The 12,206-nt window shown below is 36.9% G+C and overlaps 1 long non-coding RNA gene across 13 annotated transcripts in view; it reads left to right on the forward strand.

The window, feature by feature from the left end:
- LOC148224068 (uncharacterized) overlaps positions 1-12,206 on the forward strand; it is a 131,647-nt gene that overhangs the window by 25,576 nt on the left and 93,865 nt on the right. For 8 of the 13 annotated variants that reach the window (XR_015803410.1, XR_015803414.1, XR_015803405.1 and 5 more), the window contains one exon: positions 11,314-11,351. This is a non-coding gene — a long non-coding RNA (uncharacterized LOC148224068). Of the gene's footprint in view, positions 1-6,693; positions 6,844-11,313; positions 11,352-12,206 lie in introns of all 13 variants that reach the window. The other 5 variants (XR_015803411.1, XR_015803412.1, XR_015803413.1 and 2 more) reach the window with 1 other exon arrangement.

The raw sequence follows: 12,206 nt of genomic DNA on the forward strand, positions 1-12,206 counted from the left end.
ACTCTACATACAGTCATAAATTATTGTCGAAGTAGGACTTTGTGATGATTTATATATGCAAAATATATTTATTTTCTATTTTTTTTCTTTTTTCCCCTTCAGACATATATGTATCGATAGTATAGAGAAGAAATAGCAATATTTTTACACAGACCCTGAAGTAAATGAGTTGTTCACACTATTTAAATAATACAAATGAGTTCATTCCATAGTTCCCTGCCATTTCTCCTGTTTCCCAGGAATATCTATTCACAAACCTGTTCTCTCACTAATTAAAAGGCAATGAAGTCCCCATCCCCTGACTGTGTGCTGATTACTGAGCCTTTACTCCTTTATAGCCCTCAAATACCTATTCTGCCCAATGTTATAAAGTGAAGTTTTGTTGTCTTTTGGCATAGAGAAGGTATTTAGCAATTCTAAAGAGACTTAACAGAAAAATTCTCCAAATAGATTTCCATAAATGCTGCTTAACTCTCAAATCACGTTTGAAGAATTATCTGGGACACAATTTCAATGGAAGATTTATAAAGACTATGATATAACAACTGACCTGTTAGTAATTAATAATTAATATTTCTTGTTCATGTGAATTAATTAAAATCACAGCTTAACAAAAGAAAATAAAAGTGGATCATGTCCTTCTTATAACTATATTGTAACTACTTCTTCTTTCTCCACTATGTATTTCTCCACTGAATTGTCACTAAATCTTGCCTTACAGTCTTCCTGTACAGATGCCACCAAGAGCAGTAGTTAGAGCACTTCCGAAGAGCATAAATTTAATTTGCATGATTCTCATCCTTTCTTTTCATGGTCTGCAGCACTGTGAGAAAAACCAAGCCACAGTTACTAAAACCTTTGTCCAGTGTTACCACTGCAATATTAATAATAATGGTAGTTTTCCATGATCTTAAAATTAAAAAAAAAAAAGCTTCAAGTCTTTGAGATTGTTGGATTGACAGTTTTCCTTTATCCTAGGAAAGTAGAATACAAAGAGTATGGCTAACAAATCAGTCATTTCTCACACTGGCTTCTCTCTAAACCACTGCAGTTAACCCATATCTTGTGCTTTGCACTTCAGGAAAAGCAAGAAATTTTTACCTCAAATGTCCTTTTGAGCTGAAAATACTCTTGTCCAGAAATCTGGTCCAAGAGGAGAAGGGCAAATCACACCCATGTGTAAATCTTGACCCTTCATGGAATGTTCTGTGGAGTCTGAAAAGGAGGCACTATTGAATCCCTCCCACCTTCTCTCCACATCCCTTGGTGTGGATCACAGAGACCATAAGTTAGGGGTTGGAGGAGAAGGTAGTAGATAAAAGGAATTTAACTTCTGCTTTCAGGTGAAGGGGGAAAATCTCTACTTGGAGGAAGTGGTCTGTTATGGATACAGAGTACATAATCTGTGTTGGCATGGCTTGAACTCTTTTTGAATTATGTGATTGCATTTGGAGGTCTTTTCTGAATGATTTTGGAGGTCTTTTCTAACTTTAATGATTCTATGATTTCACACTTAACTGTATATTTGAACAAGTCTTAGTTCTTCACTATTAAAACAGTACATGTGCCTACAATCTCATGAAATGTCTTAAAAGAAGAATTAACAATTTTTTTTTCCCAGCAACAAAATGGTCATGTCCAGTGGGATATGTTATTCCTAAGCACGTTAAAAGTCTCTGCCAGATGCTTTATTCCTTTAACATTTGCAAAGTTTTTGTTTCTGTTCTCATGAGTCCCACTGTTATGTTTAAAGCTCAAAAGGATAAATGTTCATGCAAACTAATTTCCATCAAAAATATCAAGCTGGTTGCAAAGTAATCTATAAGCAAGTACCCCAGGCTCCAGAACACATATTTAGTAATATTCTGTTTTATTTGTACCAAATAGCAACACAAACTGTATTCAGAATCCAGAAGGTTTGAGCTGCTCACAGAAAAGAGACAGAGCTTGCTCCAGAGTAGATTTGAAGACAGTAGAATGGTATATAGTTAAAAAGAGAGAACATTACATTTATTCACTTAGGACCAGATCTTTGAAGGCATTATTACAACTGGAATCCAGAGAATGCCAAAGCAGAGAGTCAGGTGCTTATTATCACTAATTTCTGTGGGAGTTAAGTGCTTTTCAAAACTAAATTTTCTTAAGTGCTTGTTTGCATCACCTCATTATAGAAAGAAAAAAAAAAAAAAAAAAAGGAAAACCCGGATTAGACTTTAATTCAAAATCCTAAAAGTGATCTTCCAGCAATTCCTGTAGGACATCCTTTTAGCAAGACTGGGCTGGAAGGGATTCAGTCCAGCTTGTGTAAGGTCTGTATAGGTGAGTGAATATGATGTCTTCTTACTTGATATGTAAGAAGTTTATAAAACTGTTGTATATTCTGATTTGTTACTCTGACTTTGTTGTAAAGAATTTTCTTATGCACCTTTTTCACTTATTCAAATTCTTCTTTACTTAATTAACTGAATTATCAGAAGTTTACTGCTTTTCCATCTTTTAAATAATTTTATCTGTAGACCCATCTTTATGTTAAGTTAATAAAATTATTTTAAAGTTTTGGGCTTCTTTATTTAGTTTACACAGGGACCTGGAGTATAAAGCAATCAAAATAATCAACAAACTGTGTCCAATTGTACAATATTTGTTGTTTATACATCTCTTATTTTGTAATATTCAAAACTGATCTTTAGCCTAATTTTTCTAAAGAAAATAACAGAAATTAAGCACAAAAAGATGATAAGATTGTCTGGAGTGAAGGGCACTCTGTGTCCTGAAGGAATTTAAGCATAGGTAAAACCAAACGTTTCTGATTTGGGGTACTCTACAACATGGGTTTAGGTAACTCATTTCCTATTTTAGACAACTCTCAGCATCTTGACCAAAGGTTATATTTAAACAAATGAATTAAAATAATTTTCTTTGGATGCTTGATTCATTTATTAAGATAAATGTGTGGGGCCTCTGGTACTGATGTGTGCTTAAGGTATTATATCATTCTAAACTCTTGTGTTATTACCAGGCTTATTAAATGCCATGGCTGGCATTGGTGAGGAAAGGAAATTGTGGTGAAACAAGGTCAGCAGTCTCCTTTTGAAAGGTGTGGAGGAGAGCTTGTGCATTAAATCCTTTTATTCAAAATGATCAGCTGTCCCAGGATTTCAGAGTCATGCTCTGTCCTCAGAAAGCAGGATACAGCCTGAACCAAAGAATATTTCACTGAACATTTAGTTTTCATGGCTCATTTCTGAAACTTGTAGTGCAGATATCTTCCTTGTTACTTAGGCGTTTTTGGCAGAAGTATGTTTTATTATGGTCTCATTTTTAAAGACTGGGAAATGAGATTTTCTCATGTGCTTCTAAACTCAAATTTTGATTATTATATTGTTCCATAATGTTGTTCACTAAAACCTTTGAGGTAACAATATCTTCACATTCTGGTGCTTGAACATCTGCTGCTGAAATCTCTCCTACTGAGCATCCTTTATTACAATGGGTTTCTCTAGGAATCTTGATTGATTGACTCAATTTGCTGTTTTGAAGCCTTGGATATCTTGGTATCCTGGACAAGTCCAGTTAACTGCAGAGGCTTACAGTCTCATGTTTAGACCTGCCCCAGTAATCATAATCACACATTTTATCCTTCAGTTTATTTTTCTGTTCCTCTTGGGCTAGAGGGTACTGAATTTTACTACTGAATAGAGTTTGTCTGTACCTAGAAATCTGTGAAGATAATTCTTTTTCAGTGTTGGAAAAACCTTTCTATTTCTGTAATTACAAGACTATTGGATGTAGATTTATTGTACCATTTAAGGATGACTCTTATGTTGGCAAAGCAGAACAGAAATGTGGAAAGTTATGTTGATTCAGGAGGATACCAAAGCACAATTGTGATTCACACCAGAAAAATGGCCTCTTCAGAGCCTAATTCAGAAAGAGCTTAAATAAAAACCATTCTGCCAATTGCTCACCTGCTGCAGATTTAGCTTCCCACTCGACATGTCCTAAGGAAAAACCAATGTATTCTTTGGGTAAGTGGGAAGGTGTTCTTCACTCCTACATCACTCCTAACAACTCTTGCATAAGAAGAATTAAAAAGAAATCAAAAAAGGTACCACATTGTAATTAAAAACCAATTAAAGTTTAAGGGTATGTTTCATTTATTAACTTCTCAGGAATCTTTTGTTGCCTTTACACTTTGTGAAAATGCCATGGTATCTGCAAAAGGGTAACACCTTTTCCAGAAGGATGCTTCTTAAGTCCACAAAGGACATTAAAGACTGATTAGTTTTATAGCTAGTAACTTTTTTTAGATGGATATTCACATGATGTGCATTCTTTCTGTCAAGACTGTCACAAAACAAATTTTGTTAACCTGATTACTCATAAGAAATGAATAAAAGAGTTTAGAGATTCCACTGAAGTGGATACATTGCTTTTATTTAAATGAGTAGCTATAAATAAATTTTTATGTTATTTACCATCTTGCAATTCTTAGAATTCATAAATAAACTTTAGAATCTGCAGTGGCTGTTATATGAGTGTCAATGATTGAAATGCTATAATGTTTTGTAAATGTAATTTCAGCAAGCACAATCGATCATTACTCAAAGTAAAACTTGATTTTCTGGAATGTTAGTTATTTGTCTGAAGCCTAGCTGGAATTTCCAGACTATAATTTTCCTCTCAAATGATTTATTTGTGCTCGGTATTAACAGGTTATTAGGAGTCCCTGTCAGATTCCACAATGACTAAAAAACACAAACATGAAATTTGGCAAGTGTTTCCCAGACTGAGAACGTGTGTGTTTGTGCTCACATTGCTGGATGTGTTTGAGTGCAGTGATGTCCCCTTGTGGGCAAGGCTGTGATATTTCTTCCCTGCACAGAATTTACAGAGGAGATAAATCTATGCCCTGAGTCTTCTTCTCTGGAGTTTGCACTGATTGCATATTTGTATGTAAATGGCTCCACAGTGGGAACTTGGGTGGATGTCAAATACTCGTCTCAAAGGGCAGAAATAACCGAGTCCATGTCATTGCCATCTTAATTTTAAGTATCTGGAGTCTTTAAAATTAAGCTAAACCCCATGACATGTGTCTTGAGTGTATCTGTAATTTAAATCTTGATTCCTCCTCTCAATTCCATCACTCAAAGACATGACTGCTATCTTGGCATTTGTGTTTTCCATGTGCCTGGCAAGGTCTCATGACTTAGAGAGGAATGTAGATCACATAATTAGAGGGGCACCACTCCTCGTGTGCCAGGTGAGGGAAAAGAGGCTCAAGAAAATACGTTCATGAAAGATAAGAAGGTAGATTTTGTGCTGCCTGAGCTGCTGAGTCCCCTAAGGATGCTCAAAATGTGGGTGTAACACTTGCTGGAATTCAAGATATTGTGCTTTAAAAAGCTCTGGCAGATCCTTAACCCTTTAAAGAGCAGTGACTATGTGGGACAGACATGAAAAAGATAATAGTAAAAATGTTCCTTATCAACATCTTTTACTACTGGAGCATGCTACTTGGTCAACTAATGCAATATCAGTGACATCCTGAAATAATTCGGTGTTTTATTAGCTAAGCAGTGCTCACTGTTATTAAAAATATTTATAAAATTAATTTGAAGGGTACTGTGACCTGTTAATGTCTTCACTTCTGACATATTATCAATATAAAGTTCTACAATCTACCGTTACCTAGCAAAAAAATTCACCTTGCAGCAGGACTAGGGAATTACTTAGCAAGATTTGAGAAACATTTTTATATGGGTTGACTTTGGAGAATAAGAAAAGGAGTGCTTATTCTAAAAAAGTATAGTTCTTTTTACTCTCTGTATGTATTAACATGTTTTATATACAAAAAAGATCTATAAAATGGAGCAAGGACGAGCCAATAAAAGCATTAATTGTATTCATATGATGACCAGCAACATTTTATAAAGTGATAGAAAATTATGTGTATTTATTGAGCTTTACTTCCCTGAATTTTCATGGTATTATGCTCACCTACTATAAAAAATTATTCACCTATTATTTCCTCCCTTTGTCTTGCTGTTTTCTGCTACATCCTTGGAATCTGCACCTATGACTCCTTTCCAGAGTATTAAATCAGGACAAAATGTGTCACTTTTTTGTCATTGCTGTGCTGGGGCAGCTTTCTGCTGTGCATGGGCACCAAATTAACCCAGGACAGGGCAAAAGGTGCAGGCAAAGGAGCTCACAGTGACCAGGGGGAGGTGTCAGCAGGGAAAGCTGCATCCTTGGCCCAGAAACCAGGGGAAAATCTGAACACTTCTCTAGAGACTTCTTAATCAGGGCTGAAATGTCACAGAGATTATGCCAGAGGTAAAGTACCTTCTGGAATGATTTTGGGCTTCATTTTGCTGCCACTATTAATGTAGACTGCCTTTTCCCAGGAGGGGAATATTTCAGCTCAGCAGGATTATCAGTTTGAAGGAGTGTTGCTTCACACAAGTGGTCCTGTTTCAATAAACCTTGTTTGACAGTGAAGGCTGCAGCGTTCTCCTGTGCTTTCTGAGGCTGCACAAGGATAGATGTGTCTGGGCTTTTTACAGTTCTTCCTGTCAGATTAATTTCAAGGAGTCAGGAGCATTAACAACTCCTTCACTTAAAGAGGACTGGTAAGGATTTCTGTCTCCCTGTCTTCCATGCCTCTAATAATTGCCTATCTCCCAGCAGAGCACTGTAGACCACTAATGCTGCACTGAGATAACAAACTGATGGTGTCCCTGAAGAATCTGTGCAAGAGAGGAGGGGACAAGCACTCTGGGCAAGGGAGCTCCCATCTTCTCTACACCTTGGAGGGAAGGGATGCATACTTCCACCCTGGTGAGGGACTGGATGGTGGTAGGGGAGAGCAAGGGAAGGAGGCAGCCAAGCTCTGAGTCACAGACTTCATGCTGAGTGGGGCATGGAGCTCTTACACATAGGAATCAATAATTTTCTGAGATTAAATGCTAACGACAACAAAAATATGTCAGCTGCATTTCACTGTCCTTTCCTCTCCAAGAGATCATAACTCTGCCACAAATGCATCAAAATACATATAATTTTCCCATTGTTTTGGACTCTTCCATGTTATGTGTGTGCTTGTATATCAGTGGAGCAGGAAGGTCAGCCCTAAACTGTGTATTCCACGGGAACATTTGTCATGCTGTTAAATAAAAACCTGTGCTGTGGAAGAGCCTTTATTTGAATTACGTCCATACATGTTAACTAAAATTGGACTGTTCTTTCTGTATTTATTTAACAGTCAGAAAATCTCCTTGATGTCAGATAGAAATGACCAAGTATTTTGAAAGTAGTCTTGTTTTGTGCAAAGCTGTTTTGCTGACTCCCTCTTATCCAAGGTGTTCCTATGCTGATAGCATCTTGTTTTCTTAAGTGAATTTCTTGTAAAAAGATTATGTCAGCTTTTTTCTGTTTCAAAATATTTTTTTTTGCTATAACACTAAGCCATTTATGTTCCTTGTTACAAATTCAATTATCTGGTTTGCCATAATTCCCCTCTGTAATATTTGACCATTTAGTATGCTGTACAATGTTGTTGTCCAGTTTTAACCTAACTACAAAAGTCTAGTATTCTAAAACTATTTGGAGATGCTTATTTTCCAAGGCAATAATATATCAATATAACTCTGAAAGACCTACTAAAATAATTTGCATATATTCACAGTGTATCTTTAGCCCAGTTTCTCATTAAGAGTCTCTGTTGATTTCTTATATCACCATTAAATCATTTATCCATAAAAATGATTAAATTAATTATTTTCAGAAAAAAAAAGGAAAGATGGGAAGTCGAAGTAATAGAGATAATCAGCACAATTGTGGCTATACTGCAAGAAGTAAATAAGCAAGAAAGACCAGAAGGGTGTGAATTTTTCTTTCCTTTTGTGGTATGCAGATGTGATTCTACTGGTACAAAAAAAAAAAAAAGAAGTGTGTGTTGTTTGAAGTTTTTCCTTGAAAAATTCTATTACAGGCCAGTCATCATATCCAAATTTCCCTGGCTGATGGAATCTGACAGGATCACAACCTATGGGAATATATCTGTAGGCCAGTAATTTTTTTTTGTTCTTGTCAGAAATACTCAAAAGGGTAAGGCCATCTGCTTTCCAGCAATTAGATAGTCCCCTTTCAATTGTAATATACTGTGAGCCAGATAATTTATTCATCCCAGGGTAAATGTATACACTAGCAGTATGGTGGAAATGGAGAGAAGTAAGCCTGGCAGCAGAATAAAAAGCTCTGCTGTACCTCATCCCACCCACACAGTCAGCCTGTCACACTGGCTGTCCCTCTGGGCATCCCTTCCCAGCCCCTCTTGCTTTGGGACATGAAGGAAAGCTATCATTGCCCACTTACTGGAAGATCTCTGCAGAGCTGTGGTCATTTGGTTTAAAATGTTCAGTGGTCCATGAAGATGTAGATGGATTGTCTGATTTGGGTAATAACACATCTGGTAACAGATGTGTATCTGGCACATACAGTGTGCAAGACAGAGTATCAATGAAACCAATGCAAACAAGCAAAAATGTGCACCAATAAAGGAGATTTTTTTTATCTCAGTGTCACCCAGTGAATAAAATTTGTTGCTGTTGCTGTCAAAAAGCCACATGGCTGTGTCCTCTCCAGCAGAGTGTGTCTGGGGGTGAGGGGCTCTGTGCCCTGATCCCAGTGGGATCCCCTTGGGCAGTAGCCCAAGTAGTCTGGTGGGTGCCCAGGGGATGGAAAGATGCAGATGCAGGCTGCAGACCTCATGTGGGCATTGTGTAAGGGAAACCCAACAATCTTCTCGTGGGAAAACTCACACCACCCTGGAGGAAGGCTGATGACATCAACCTTGGGGCCAGGAGGGCTTCTGGAAAGTGAGTGAGACACCAGCCATAACTGGCAGTTTATTGCAGGTTTTCTGATATAACAATTTACACTGTCATTAATGAGGTTTTATGAATCAGGATGTGAGGTGCTGATAGTATTAACACTGGACTAATAATTATAACTTGTTGTAGTTTGATTAGGCTGCTAAAACATGAATTAGGGAAACAGCAAATTCTTGCACCCACGTTTATGGTACATTCCTTTATTCCCCATGATGAGGTTTTGAGTGCTATCAGTGGAAGATCTTCCTGCTGGAGTTAAATCCATGTGACAATGAAAAATTTTACTTTGAAGCACTTAATGTAACAATAGCCATATTTAAAGATCCCAAGCTAACAACAGAATAAGGAAAGAAAGTCTTGTGAGTACTAAGCCTCTAAAATTAATCTGGATCTCTCCTCTTAATTGTATTTTTACATAAATGGTAATTATACCATTTTAAAGGTTGAGAGGTCACGTAGATATTTCTCTGGAGGAAAACTCTCTTTCCAAGCTCTTTCACTATTCAGAAAAATTCTGATACAAATTTAATCAAAAGTGTCTGGCTGTTGCTTCGTATATAGTAAAGTTAAAAAAAAAATTGTAGTTAGTCAGCTTTGAATGTCAGAGAGGCTTAGAAAATTTTATCCCACTGCAATTACAACCTGAGAATTTTATCTGGTATTTGAAAAATTCTTCAAATCAATAGTGTGTAGCTTTTATGAATACACATTAATCAAATTTCATTGGATGGAACTGATTTTTAAAAAACATGTATCCAAGGCATAGATGCAACTCTTCCTAGAAATGGTCTCCAGTCTATCCTTTGCTTGCAGGACATGGGAGATGCTGAAGAAGTGAATTCAGAGATTAGGCAATGTGACACCTGCAATGGTCACGTGGCCTGGGGGTGGGCACAGCATTTTCCAGCTGCTGTTGGATATTGGATGCTGGATATTGGATGTTGAATGTTGGATGTTGGCATGAATTCCATAGGCTCGTTGATTTAGCACTCCCTCTCACACCTGATGTTTTGTATGCACCCCCTGGCAGCCATCAGTTGCAGTGGAGGCTGGAATTTGTCTTGCTTTAGGTGAAACAAAGTGATTTTTACAGACATATTAAATAGCAGAACAGATTGCAGAACCCCAGGCTAGATATCACTAGGAGCTTACGAGACTTCTTCAGGGCAGGTTTTTTTTTTTTTCTGCTTCACTTCATAAGTAGGATAAGGTAAACATCAACCCTTTATGAACAAACATTGCTTTATATAAACCCACAGACAGGAGACATTTACTTACAAAAGGAAGTTAAAGCCTGACAGAAATATGATGTATATTACCTCTACCTTAATGGAAATGTGAGGATTTTCTTTCATTTTATAGAAAGAACTTGCTTCCCACAAATTCTTGGAAAATATACTTCTTTCTTTAAAAAACTTCAGTCTAGCTGAATTGAGGTTACAACCCTAAAATGTTTCCTAACACTAATCTCACATATTACCAGGGTGATAATAACTTTCTTCAGCTGAGAGTGGTGAAAAGCGAACGGGGAATAGGATTGCTGATCTTTCATTTTTGTTCTTCCAGTCACCTTTTCTGAACATATATGCCATTAAATCTTTAGCCTAGGAAATAGAACAAAGATTTATTGCCTCAAAGTAGAATTTCTCAGACACCAAAACAGAGGAAAATACGAGGTTGCTGGTTTATGAAAAAGGGAGGCAATGTGTCAGACCTACCTCGTCTGCTATAGTAGTATTTCAATACGTGCATGTAGCATTTCAAAATATATAATATAGATCTTAAAATACATATATTTCCTTCTCTCTCCCCAAGTCCTAACATGAAACACTCATTTGAAATTTCATATGAAATGTCATATATTTTTCGGTTTATCTTCATGTTTGACATGCTGTTAGGTGAAGCCCAGATTCAAGTAAGCACTGGCTTACAGGGGCATCTCTTATGTGTGACAAAGCAGCCATCCTCCTGTACATTCATAGCACATTTACTCATCTGCAGGGTTGTTTTTAAGAACATTGCCACAAAAAGAGAGAAAAACAGCACTGAGGGGTTTGTAAGACCTCTCTGGAAAGTTGTGGCATTTGTTTGTTTAACATCTCTGTAAGTGTTCTGGCATTTTGCTCCAGATTGAGGATCCTGAAGCACCATGTCTGAGAAAATAATCAGTATCTTATCTAAATTAAAATCTAAATTAAATCTATGTGCCTTGCAATTCAACCTTTTCTTTTCTGTCTGTTTTATTTTTTGGCTGAATTCACTCTTGTTTTAAAGAAGGTGCAGAAATGCTAAAATCTCCAAAAGAATCAGTCAGGACAAAGCAATATATTCAAAGGAAGGATGAGAAGAAATAGAAAGAGCAAGTTCAGCTATCACATTAATCTGTTCTCATCCTTTTCCTTCCTTTTTACTACAGACATGGCATGATGGGAATTCTGGGTACTACTACTGCAGGTAGGTTTTAAGCTGGCTGAGTAAAGTAGGATAATAATTTCTATGGTTTCCAGGCTATTTAATTTAAATGTTTCTAGATAATTTTAGGGATCACCTAGGAAAATTAAACATGGCATTCTGCTGTAATTGACACCTACCTTTCAAAGTGGTAAGGCACAGCTTGGACAAAAGATATTTCTGAAAACAAAACAAAAAAATAAGAAAAGAGTGGTAACATCATCTGTCTTACAAACTGTGAACTAAATGAAACAAAAGAAATGTGAAGTGTGAGCATTGCTAGGGCTCTGACCAGGTCTGTGGGTCAGTCAGACTGTTCCTATCCCACCCCTGGCTGCATGTTTGCTGCCTCAGGCTGGTTGAGAACCAAACCTCAGGAGCTCCCATCCCATGGGGCAGGCATGGAGGGGCCCTTCAAGCAGCCACTGCCCTCTCAGGGGGCACATTGATGCTTTGGGAGTTTGAAGTTTGACATTATTTGCTCTTCTCTGTCCTTCCATAAAGGACCTTGTGTATTTCCTTGGAAAAGCATTGTGAAAAATCTTGGCTATTTTAGTACCTAGCAGAGAACATGTTTGTATTCAGTTTAAAGTCAGGCATAAGTTATGTCAAAGATTTAACACTACCAAAAGCAGAATGCTATAGTATATCTAATTAAAAATAAAGTGTACCAGCCTTAGCTAGTTCAAAGACAGAAACTATTTTAATATTCTCTATGTATGTCACACTATATTGTGTAAAAGTATAATGTTTCTACTAACTTTGTTTTAATCTAATGTTCTCAATATTGGAGACAAATACTCAGGAGCTCCGGGAAGTTTGGTAGTTTAATATTTTTTCTTCTCTTCTTCTGAACTG

Source organism: Sturnus vulgaris, chromosome 4 (genome assembly GCF_052056855.1).
Source record: "Sturnus vulgaris isolate bStuVul1 chromosome 4, bStuVul1.hap1, whole genome shotgun sequence".
Taxonomy (NCBI): domain Eukaryota; kingdom Metazoa; phylum Chordata; class Aves; order Passeriformes; family Sturnidae; genus Sturnus; species Sturnus vulgaris.